Source organism: Terrapene carolina, unplaced genomic scaffold, assembly GCF_002925995.2.
Source record: "Terrapene carolina triunguis isolate 2854851 unplaced genomic scaffold, T_m_triunguis-2.0 Scaffold401, whole genome shotgun sequence".
NCBI lineage: Eukaryota > Metazoa > Chordata > Testudines > Emydidae > Terrapene > Terrapene triunguis.
The window spans coordinates 129073-139886 of NW_020664752.1; the positions used below are offsets into that span (position 1 = coordinate 129073).

The window sequence follows — 10814 nt, forward strand, 5'->3', positions numbered from 1 at the left end:
CTGGCCAGCAGGAGGACAATGGGCTGCAAAGAGAGGACCCCGGTGACCTGACCAGCCGGTTCCAGCCAGAGGGGGCCAGAGGATAGAAGAGAGGAGATGAGGCCCAGGCGACCCTGTTTACCTGGATAGAAGACAATGGACAGAGGTGGGACGTGGGGCCGGTGATATCAGCTACCCAGCTGGGAAGCAGGGGGGCTCGGGACTGGAGCAGAGCAGGCAGAGCCCACCTGGATGCAGGGGAGACTGGGATGTGCTGTGCTGAGGGAGGCCAGGCCTGAGGGCCCAGAGAGTTTCCTGTGCTGTGTTCAGACGCTCAATAAACCCTCCTGTTTTACGTTGGCTGAGAATCACTCCAGTCTAGAGAACAGGGCTGCATTATTCCCTCTGGGAGTGGAGGCCCTGGGGGTCCAGAGTAAGTGGACTCCCTGAGGGGGCCCACGGTGAGAGACAGACGTGCTAAGGCTCAGAGAGGTGCAGCTCCAGGAGGCGGAGAGGCCTGACCCCGAGAGAGAGTGGACCCCCGAGAAGGGCTGTCACACTGAAGGGGGTTCCCCCCAGGAACCGCATGGGGCCAAGAGTGGGCATGATCTATGAGTCAGTGACAATGTGGTAGCAGAGGATGGTTGGCGGATGCACCCTGTAGACGGTTGGCTGCAAGCGCAGGCGCTTTGCAGTGAGTGGCTGCCAGTGATAAAATGAGGGAACTGAAAGGAACCAGCCTGAAAATGGCCTAGAACCAGCTCTGTAAGAGCGACCTGGCACATCTGTGCAGGGAGAGAGGGCTGAGCGTGGGGAGGCTCACTAAGGAGCGGCTGATTGCTCAGCTTGTAGAGAATGACCAGTCTGAGGAACAGGCTCCAGACACCAGGAGGGGCTCCCGGGGTGCCCGGTGAGCTGGAGAGTAGCCGTGGGGGCAGTCCATGTAGCAGCCGGGAGTCTATCAGACACGACTCCCCAGTCAGTACAGGGAGACCCCAGTCAGGTTCCTCCCTAGAGGAGCTGCGGAGACTGGAGCTGTAGCTGAAAGCGAAGGAGCTGGAGCTGGAGGAGCGGAGGCTGGTGGACCGTGCAGAACAGCGGAAGCATGAGTTGGAGTTGGAGGAGCGGTGGGCCAAGAAGGCCTTCCAGGGGGTAAGTGGGGAAGGGCCCTGAGACGCTAGTTTTGTGGAGAATCTAGACACCAAACTGCAGCCCCAGTTCAAGGAGGTGGGGATATTGATGCCTACCTCACAGCCTTTGAGAAGTTGTGATCTGAACCAGATTGACCCCGCAGACAGGACCCCCTGCTGGGTCCCAAGGCCATAGAGGCGTTCAGCCAAATGGATGGTATTGAAACAGGGGACTACAACCTGTTCAAACAGGCTTTGCTGCTGAAGTTTGAACTGACCCCCGAGGCGTACAGGAAACGATTCCGGGGTGTATGCAAGACCTCAGGTGTCACTTACAAGGAAGTCGCCAGCCTGCTGGGGGAATATCTCCGCAAGTGGGGGAAGGGCACAGAGGCCAATACCTCGAGGACATGTATAACCTGGTGGGGTTGGAGCAGCTGTATGACATCTGCCCTCCGGACCTTAAGATGTGGCTAGTGGACCAGAAGCCCAAAGATCTGCGCAGTGCAGGGGCACTGGCAGATGAGTTCGTGGACAGCAGATCGGGGGCAGGAGGGAGACCCACATTGGGGATTCAGAAGGGGAGTCACCCAGAGACCTCTCAAAAGTGGGACTCCAGGAAGCCCAACTCAGGGGTGCCCGTGAATGCCGGGGCGGGGCGACCCCCTTCGTGAGACTTGAGGAACCTGAAATGTAATTACTGTGGCCAAAAAGGACACAAGGTGGTGCAATGCCTGAAGATGAAGGAAATGGCGGCCAAGCAGAACCCGCGGGGTGTCAACTGGGTGGAAGCTCACTGAGAGGGGGCATCACCGGTCAGGGGCCCGCAGTCAAGAGGGCTGGGCCAGGGGGAGGGGACCGCCAGGCCAGGCCAGCAGGGGAAGGGGGGGCTCCAGGTCCAGAGTGACCGTACTCAATCCGCGAGGTGAGTGTGGGACAGGCCCCGGGGGACAATCGCCACATTATCCCCATTGAGGTGGGGGGGAAGACGCGTCCAGGGGTTCTGGGACACGGGCGCAGAGGTGACGCTGGCGTGGTCTGAGGTGGTGGACCCAGACCAGCTAGTGCCCGATGCCTACATGACCCTGAGGGGAGTGTTCGGGCTGCCCCTCAAGGTGCCTGTAGCGAGGATACACCTGAAATGGGGGGCTAAGGAGGGACCCAAAGAGGTCGGGGTGCACGATCACCTGCCTACCGAGGTGCTAATGGGTAATGACTTGGAGAACTGGCCGGATGGCACTCATAGCGCCCTGGTCCTTACCTGGAGCCAGAGCCAGCGAGGGACGCGGGACCTCCCGAAGGGGGGGAACCGAAGCGCCCAGGGTAGGGCTTGACAGGGCTGGGCCGGAGCCTCCATCCCAAGGTGGGGAAACTGAGGCACCGCCAACCAGGGCTGTAGCCTCAGACCCAGCAGCTGAATTCCAGATGGACCTGCAGGAGGATCCCTTCTTGGAGAAGCTGAGGGCCCTGGCTGGCCACAGCAGTGCAGGATCCCAGGGGGAGGACCGCCGGGAGCGATTCCTGTGGGAGAGGGGATTCCTGTACCGGGAATGGGCTGACTGGAGGCAAACTGAATCTTGGAAAGCCAGGAGGCAGTTGGTGGTTCCCCAGAGGTACCGCTGCAAACTGTTGTACTTGGCCCATGATATCCCCCTTTCGGGGCATCAGGGCATCCGGCGCACCAGGCAGAGGCTGCTGCAGAACTTTTACTGGCCCGGGGTCTTTGACGTGGTCAAACAGTATTGCAAGATCTGTGACTCCTGCCAGAGGGTGGGGAAGGCCCAGGATAAGTGTAAAGCACCGCTGAGCCTTTGCCCATCATAGAGGAGCCTTTCCAGAAGGTGGCCGTGGACATAGTGGGGCCCCTCAGCAGGGTGACCCGGTCAGGGAAGAAATACATCCTGGTGGTGGTAGATTTCACTACGCGCTACCCTGAGGCAGTGGCCTTGTCCTCTATCGAGGCAGACACCGTGGCAGACGCGCTGCTGACCATCTTCAGCAGAGTGGGGTTCCCCAAGGAGGTCCTTACAGACCAGGGGTCTAACTTCATGTCAACCCTGCTCCAGTGCTTGTGGGAGAAGTGTGGGGTCCGACACACCTGGGCCTCGGCATATCACCCTCAGTCCAATGGGCTGGTGGAGTGGTTCAATGGTACCCTAAAGAGGATGCTGAAAACCTTTATGGACCAGCACCCACAGGACTGGAACAAGTATTTACCCCACCTGCTGTTCGCATACAGGGAAGTGCCCCAGGAATCCACAGGGTTTTCCCCTTTCGAGTTGCTGTACGGAAGGAGGGTGAGGGGGCCCCTGGACTTGATGAGGGACGAGTAGGAGGGAAAGGCCTCTCCCGATGGGGAATCAGTGGTGGAGTATGTACTGACTTTCTGGGAAAAGCTCGTGGAGCTCATGGGCTCGGCCAGGGGAAACCTAGACAGGGCACAGAGGAAGCAGAAGGTCTGGTATGATCGCTCAGCCCGTGCCCGCTCATATGCTACCGGGGATCAGGTGATGCTCCTCATCCCCATGAGGAAGAACAAGCTGCAAGCTGCTTGGGACGGCCCCTTCAAGGTCATCAGACAGGTAAACGAGGTGAACTATGTAGTGGAACTGTCCAACCAAGCGCTCAGCCACCGGGTGTATCACGTCAACATGATGAAGTCGTACTGGGACAGGGAGAAGTTGGTGCTGGCTGTGTGTGGGCAGTGGGAGAAGGGAGAGGATCCCCTGGTGGGACTCCTCCCTGAGGCTGGGGCTGACCCCTCACTGTAATCAATTCCCCTCTCAGACCAGCTAGCCCCTGCCCAGCAGGCAGAGATCAGAGAGGTACTGCATTCATACCGGCAGCTGTTCTCCAACCGGCCTGGGCTCACTAACCTGGCTGTCCACCGGGTGGAGACAGGAACCAACTCTCCCATCAGGTGTTTGCCATTCAGGGTCACTGGGCAAACAGCCCAGAGCCTGGAGAGAGAGGTTGGAGACATGCTGACTTTAGGGGGTGATCCAGCCGTCCTCCAGCCCCTGGGCCTCGCCCGTGGTGCTAATTCTGAAGAAGGACAGGTCAATCCGGTTCTGTGTGGACTATCAGAAGCTCAATGCCATCACTGTGTCCGATGTCTACCCCATGCCTAGGACCAATGAGATCCTAGACAAGTTGTGGGGTGCCTGGTACCTCACTACCATGGATCTTACCAAAGGTTGCTGGCATGTTACAGGATTTGGAACTCTTGTGATTTTATCACAAGTCTCTTGCAATTTCGTGCTTTACTAAAATCCCCACCTGCCAGAGTCATGTTATTTCATGAGAGTCATAGAGATGTCAGGGAGGAAGGGGCCTTGTGAGTTCATAATATAAGAAAGAATGGCCACCCTGGACACCAATGGTCCATCTAGCCCAGTACCCTATCTTCTGACAGTGGCCAATGCCAGGTGCTTCAAAGGGAATGAACAAAACAGGGCAAACATCCAGTGATCCAACCCCTATTGTCCAGTCCTGGGTCCTGGTGGTCAGAGGTTATGGGGCACCCAGAGGTATAGGGGCACCCAGAGCATGGGATTGCGTCCCTGACCATCCTGGCTAATAGGAACTTACCTAATTCTCTTTTGAATCCTGTTATAGTTTTAGCTTTCACAACATCCTCTGGCAAGGAGTTCCACAGGTTGGCTGTGCATTGTGTGAAGAAATACTTCCTTTTATTTATCAGAGGGGTAGCCGTGTTAGTCTGGATCTGTAAAAAGCAACAGAGAGTCCTGTGGCACCTTTAAGACTAACAGATGTATTGGAGCATAAGCTTTCGTGGGTGAATACCCACATGTGTCTGACGAAGTGGGTATTCACCCACAAAAGCTTATGCTCCAATACATCTGTTAGTCTAAAAGGTGCCACAGGAGACTCTGTTCCTTTTATTTGTTTTTAACCTGCTGCCTGTTAATTTCATTTGGTGCCTCCTAGTTCTTGTGTTATGAGAAGGAGTAAACAACTTATCTACTTTCTCCACATTAGTCATGATTTTATAGGCCTCTATCATATCCCCCCCTTAGTCATCTCTTTTCCAAGCTGAAAAGTCCCAGTCTTATTTGTGACGGGTTGGATCACAGAAACCGCCTTGGGACTGCCCCCTGATGCACTGAGACTAACTCTGAGCCCAATTTCCCTGGCAGCTTGGGACTTCAGTACCTTGCCTTGTTGAGCCAGACATGCTAGCCTGCTACAAACACAGACCCAGGTCTGAACCACGTCCCCCCAAGGCTGCAGGCTTAACTGAAGACAGCTTAAAACGTGCTCCTGTCTCCAGCACCCACATACCCAGTTCCCAATGGGGTCCAAACCCCAAATCCTTTTTACTCTGTATAAAGCTTATACAGGGTAAACTCAAACTCTTCACTCTCTATAATACTGATAGAGAGATATGCACAGCTGTTTGCACCCCCAGGTATTAATACTTGCTCTGGGTTAATTTATAAGTAAAAAATGATTTTATTAAATATAAAAAGTAGGATTTAAGTGGTTTCAAGTAATAACAGACAGAACAAAGTAAGTTACCAAGCAAAATAAAACACACTAGCCTAAGCCTAATACAGTAGGAAACTAAATGCAGGTAAATCTCACCCTCAGAGATGTTCCAATAAGCTTCTTTCACAGACTAGACTCCTTCCTAGTCTGGGTCCAGCAATCCCTCACACCCCCCATAGTTACGGTCCTTTGTTCCCGTTTCTTTCAGGCATCTCTTTGGGGTGGAGAGGTTATCTTTTGAGCCAGCTGAAGACCAAATGGAGGGGTTTTTAGGGCCTTTAATATTCTCTCTCTTGTGGGAGGAAAACCCTTTGTTCTCCTGTGCAAGATCATAGCCACATGTAAGACCCACACTACTTTATTTTATACAGATAAAATGGGCGCGAACTTAACAAGAGGACAAAGAAAGCAGAACTGACAAGTTTACCTGAGGCTAGACATACATATTCAATTTCCTTACTAACTTTTACAGATCTCCAGTTAATGTTCCACCATAAGCTTAAGTGGATTCATTGTTTATGCCTTAATGTTTCTTTTCCTGACACCTGTATTTCAACATTCCTTATTTCTGCTTAAAGGTACATACAGCATTTCTTTAATCCTTTCTATTTTTACAATATAATTCATCCTACTTTCACATGAAAATAGTCATTTCTCTAGAAACTGACCAAATGCTTCATTGAAGCTACCTAGAATCAAACAAGTACATTGAATATATGAAGATTGGCTCTTTTTTGACTGCCGCTGCACATTGAGTGGATGTTGAGGGACGGGGTTCATTCCTCCCCACTCTCCAGTCTCGCAGTGTTTAGCATTTCAGCGCTGCTGAGAAGTTTCCCACTCATCACGGCTGACCGGTCCCCACCGCTGGCATCCTCCGGCTGCGTCATCTCTGCCAGCTCCTGCATGGGGTTTGCGTCGCCGGCCTGCTGGAAGGAAGCCAAGACAGCTGCCGAACCAGTCTCTGCAGTGAGCTCTCTTATTTCTCTGCCATGGCCCCAGTGCCAACACCAACACCAGAAAGGCCACCACTGTCCCTACCACCACGGCTACAATATGGCTGGACTGAGATCCGGGCTCTGCAACCAACGACAGGAGAGCAGCGTTAGCGGGAGAGCTGGACAAAGCAGGCGAAAATTTCCAGCCTCTCTACCATGCTCAGTGTTCCATCCCGGCATGCAAAAGGGATTTTTCAGTTCAAGACGCTCCACAGTCCCCAGCTAATCATGGGTTTGCCGATTTTCCTGGGGCTCCGAGGCGCTACCGTAACACAGCTAATAGATATTGTACAGTGTCTACCGCTATGGGGTGTTGGGCCGAGACTGGGGTGCTAGGCACCATACACTTTAGATTAAGGTTCACTTGCTAGCTGGTTTATAAAGCATTTGTACATGGTGAATATGCGGTCTCAGCATGCTAAACACACAGGTAAAGAGTGTGCTTGTCTACACAGGGCCACTCAAGAAAACTAATCAGAATTGGCTTTTAAAATGTATTAGTTAAACCAAATTAAACCCCTGTGTGGACACTCTCCTTCAAAATTAAGGCAGCCTGAATTCTATTTAGCTTAATTCACTTCCAAAGTGAATTGAATTCAGGCCACTTCAATTCTAAATAAGAGTGTCGAAACGGGCGGGGGGGAGGGGGAGGAAGATGGGGAGGTGGATCAATGCGGTTTAGCGAATCCACTTTAAATTCAGGGCAAGTCTCTACTACAAAATTAAGTCGAAGTAATGTCGACATACAGACAGGACAGTAATTAAAACCCTTTAGCATGTCCACACTGCGCCCCTTGTGTCGGCAGCGCGCATCCCCACTGTGCCAGCGTGGGGCATTGTGGGACGGCGTCTGAAAGGCAGCAACAGGCGATGTCGTTACCGTCCCTGTATCGATCTAACTGCATCCACCCAAGCACTAGGCCTCGCGCGCAGCTGGAGTTATTCTGACGGTTCGGCGAGCGAATTCCATGGGTGGGAGCTGCCTTTCAGTGTAGACACTCACAGTTAGGGTGACGTAAGCTGCCTTATATCTACCTAACTCTGTAGTGTAGACCAGAGCCTGCACTTTGACATGATTCGGATTAATTTTCCTGAGTGGCCCTGTGTAGACAAACCCTGCAGCCACCATTCAACCCTTTCTAAATTACTTCTATGTGGAACCTCAATATAAAGTGTCACCCAAGAAATCAAGTCATAGATGGGCACGGACGTGGGGTTGGGAGCCAAGCGGTCAGTACCTGGAGGTTCTGCTCCACCCACTCTGCTCCATCGGCCAGTAGGGCAAGGAGAAGGGATGTAAAGCCATGGACGGCTCTCTCAGCGGGAGAGGGAGATCTGACCCTGCTACTCCCAGCCCTGCTGGGACCAGGGAACACAGAGACCCTCCCTCCTGGCTGCTTGTTGGCCTCTAGCTGACACCGCACTGTTCCTTGCTGTCTGGCCTGTCCATGCCTGACAGGAGCCAGGCAGGGCAATCTGCCGGGGCGCCGGGCAATCTGCCGGGGCGCCGGGCAATCTGCCGGGGCGCCGGGCAGCAGCCAGAATTAGTTGAAGATCCCAGCAGCTCAGCAGCCCGTTCCCAGCCACGTCACTCACCCCCTGCTGCCATCCCGTTGCTGAGCAGGGCCACCTGGGAGACTGGAGCTGAGGTTGGCACAGGCTCTGGAATGAGACAATGCAGAGGCGGTTGCAGCGAGCGGATGCAGAGTCCCAGGAGGTCAGGGGAGAGGAGTCCCATCCCCTCCAACTCCTTAAAATCTGCCCCCCAAATGCCACTTTGCAGAGTGAGAGCAGGCTTGGGCCGAGAGGGACTGCGATAGAGCGTCTGGGCCAGCCCCCTGCGCTGAGCCCGGACCAGTTACCCTGGACCCCAGCCCTGGCAGGGGGTTTGTCCAACCTGTTCTTAAAAGCCTCCCATGACAGGGATTCCCCAACCTCCCTTGGAAGCCCACATCTGTGCAGTGCCCGGCCCAACAGGGCCCGATCTCGGCGACTCTGTGTCTGGGCAGCGCTCGGCCCGACGGGGCCCCGATCTCAGCGACCGTGTTAGGGTGACCAGATGTCCCGATTTTATAGGGACAGTCCCGATTTTTGGGGCTTTTTCTTATATAGGTTCCTATTACCCCTCACCCCATCCCAATTATTCATACCCAATCTCAGTGACTCTGTGTCTGGGCAGAGCCTGGCCTGACAGTGCCCCGATCTCGGTGACTCTGTGTCTGGGCAGCGCCCAGCAGTGTGGGGATCACTTAAAGAAATGGCTCATCTGTCCCCAGGACCTGCCAGGAACTTGAGTGGTTTGAAAGTCCAACCTCCACCAGAGCCTGAGGTCAGAGCTGGGGCTGATCTCTGTTAAGCTTTCAGCGGGCGTGTTGGGCCATTTGTTATTTTCTATAGGTTTTCTCTGTGCTGCTAATGTAGCCTATTAGACTTGTTTTACATAAAATATAATATTAGTGATAAACAGAAAGGTTAAGGTGGATTACGTGATTAGAGTATTGAGTAGAATGTATCTGGGTTATATTGATGATGTGGATATTGTTACTTCTTCTCTTTTCTTTGCTGTACCCTGCCAGCCACCCTCTCTGGCTAGCAGAAAGGAACGGCCTGGCACCACAGGGAAATACGCATTGGGTAAGCTGAGACGGTCATACTCCGATGGTAAGGCAGGAACAGACCATAACTTATTCTGATCATTTCTTTTACCATAGGACAAGGATTTTATTACAGTGTCCGCTATAAGGCCTTGCTTCTTGTATGCACTGCAAGCTAAGTTGTGCTTCTTGTCTGCATTGCAAACTAAGTTGTGTAAGGTTCTTTTGTAACCTCTTTAGTAACCGTAAAAAGCAACAGAGGGTCCTGTGGCACCTTTAAGACTAACAGAAGTATTGGGAGCATAAGCTTTCGTGGGTAAGAACCTCACTTCTTCAGATGCAAGTGAAGACTTCTGTTAGTCTTAAAGGTGCCACAGGACCCTCTGTTGCTTTTTACAGATTCAGACTAACACGGCTACCCCTCTGATACTTTAGTAACCGTATAATCCTTTCTAAAATGTAATCCTGTCTGAAATTCTCTGTAAAATTGTTTGGTGTGAGTCAAGGCTGTGTGCATGGTTAAGGATGAGTGTCAAAACCATCACAAATGGCCAGCTGGTCAAGAAGTGAGAGACTTGGAAACATCAGAAAACATCCATTGTATCCGATGCTAACCGAGTTAGCAGATTTGACAACCCTAGAGATGAGACAAACATCCCCGAAGGCAAGACAACAAACAAAAGATCACGATGGGAAAAGCCAACAATAATCATCAAATGATTATGACTATTGCAAAATCCATAGACTCGAATGGGAACGTACAAGTATAGAGCTGGGGTGCTTTGCTATGGGACTCTGGGTTCAGTCCTGCAAAGCCTCGGAGCATCGGATTCGCGATTAGATTGACTTGAGCTACGACAAACTGGTAACTGTTGCGGTGTGTAAGGGTTAAGTAAAGACCTGGGTGACGGCTACCATGGTAACGGGGCGTAGGGCACAGGTGAGCACGATTTCTTTTGCTTGATAGATAAAGTGGCCATCCTGTCCCTTCCTTTTTGCTTGTTACAGATAGATAAGCGTTGCAGACGCATAAGAAATGTGGCTGTCTAAAGAATCCCCTCTGTGGGAACTGGTGTTCTCTCGCCTCTCCCTTCTTTCTCCCAGCTACATCAAATGTGTTCAGGGTCGTGGCCCCCATAAGCTGCTGATTAAGGAAATCTGTAACTATAAGGATTGTAACAGCGCCAGCGCGATATGGATGTTATTAACAATAAACAGGATCGGGTATAATTCTATATATAGTTATTAATATTCATACTACTAAATAAGGGTGTTGGGGTGTTATAGTAGATCTATGTATTTGCATATTAACTTGGATAAAAGAGTGTAATGTGATTAACCTGGTGCTTACTTGATGGGTTGGGTCGAGGGGAACAAGTACTGCAACTACAGAACGCCACTAGCCGTCACCTTCAGCCCCCCACTAAAACCTCTCCAGCGCATCATCAAGGATCTACAACCTCTCCTGAAGGACGATCCCTCACTCTCACCGTCCTTGGGAGACAGGCCAGTCCTTGCTTACAGACAGCCCCCCATCCTGAAGCAAATACTCACTGTGACGAACTGGGTCTGTTCTTACTGTGGTCTGTGAATGCTGACAG

General features: G+C 52.3%; 1 long non-coding RNA gene across 1 annotated transcript in view; it reads right to left on the reverse strand.

The window, feature by feature from the left end:
• Positions 1 to 5711: 5711 nt before the first annotated feature.
• LOC115271315 overlaps positions 5712 to 10814 on the reverse strand; it is a 7600-nt gene continuing 2497 nt past the window's right edge. Inside the window, exon 3 of the long non-coding RNA XR_003899910.1 lies at positions 5712 to 8281. This is a non-coding gene — a long non-coding RNA (uncharacterized LOC115271315). The remainder of the gene's footprint in view (positions 8282 to 10814) is intronic.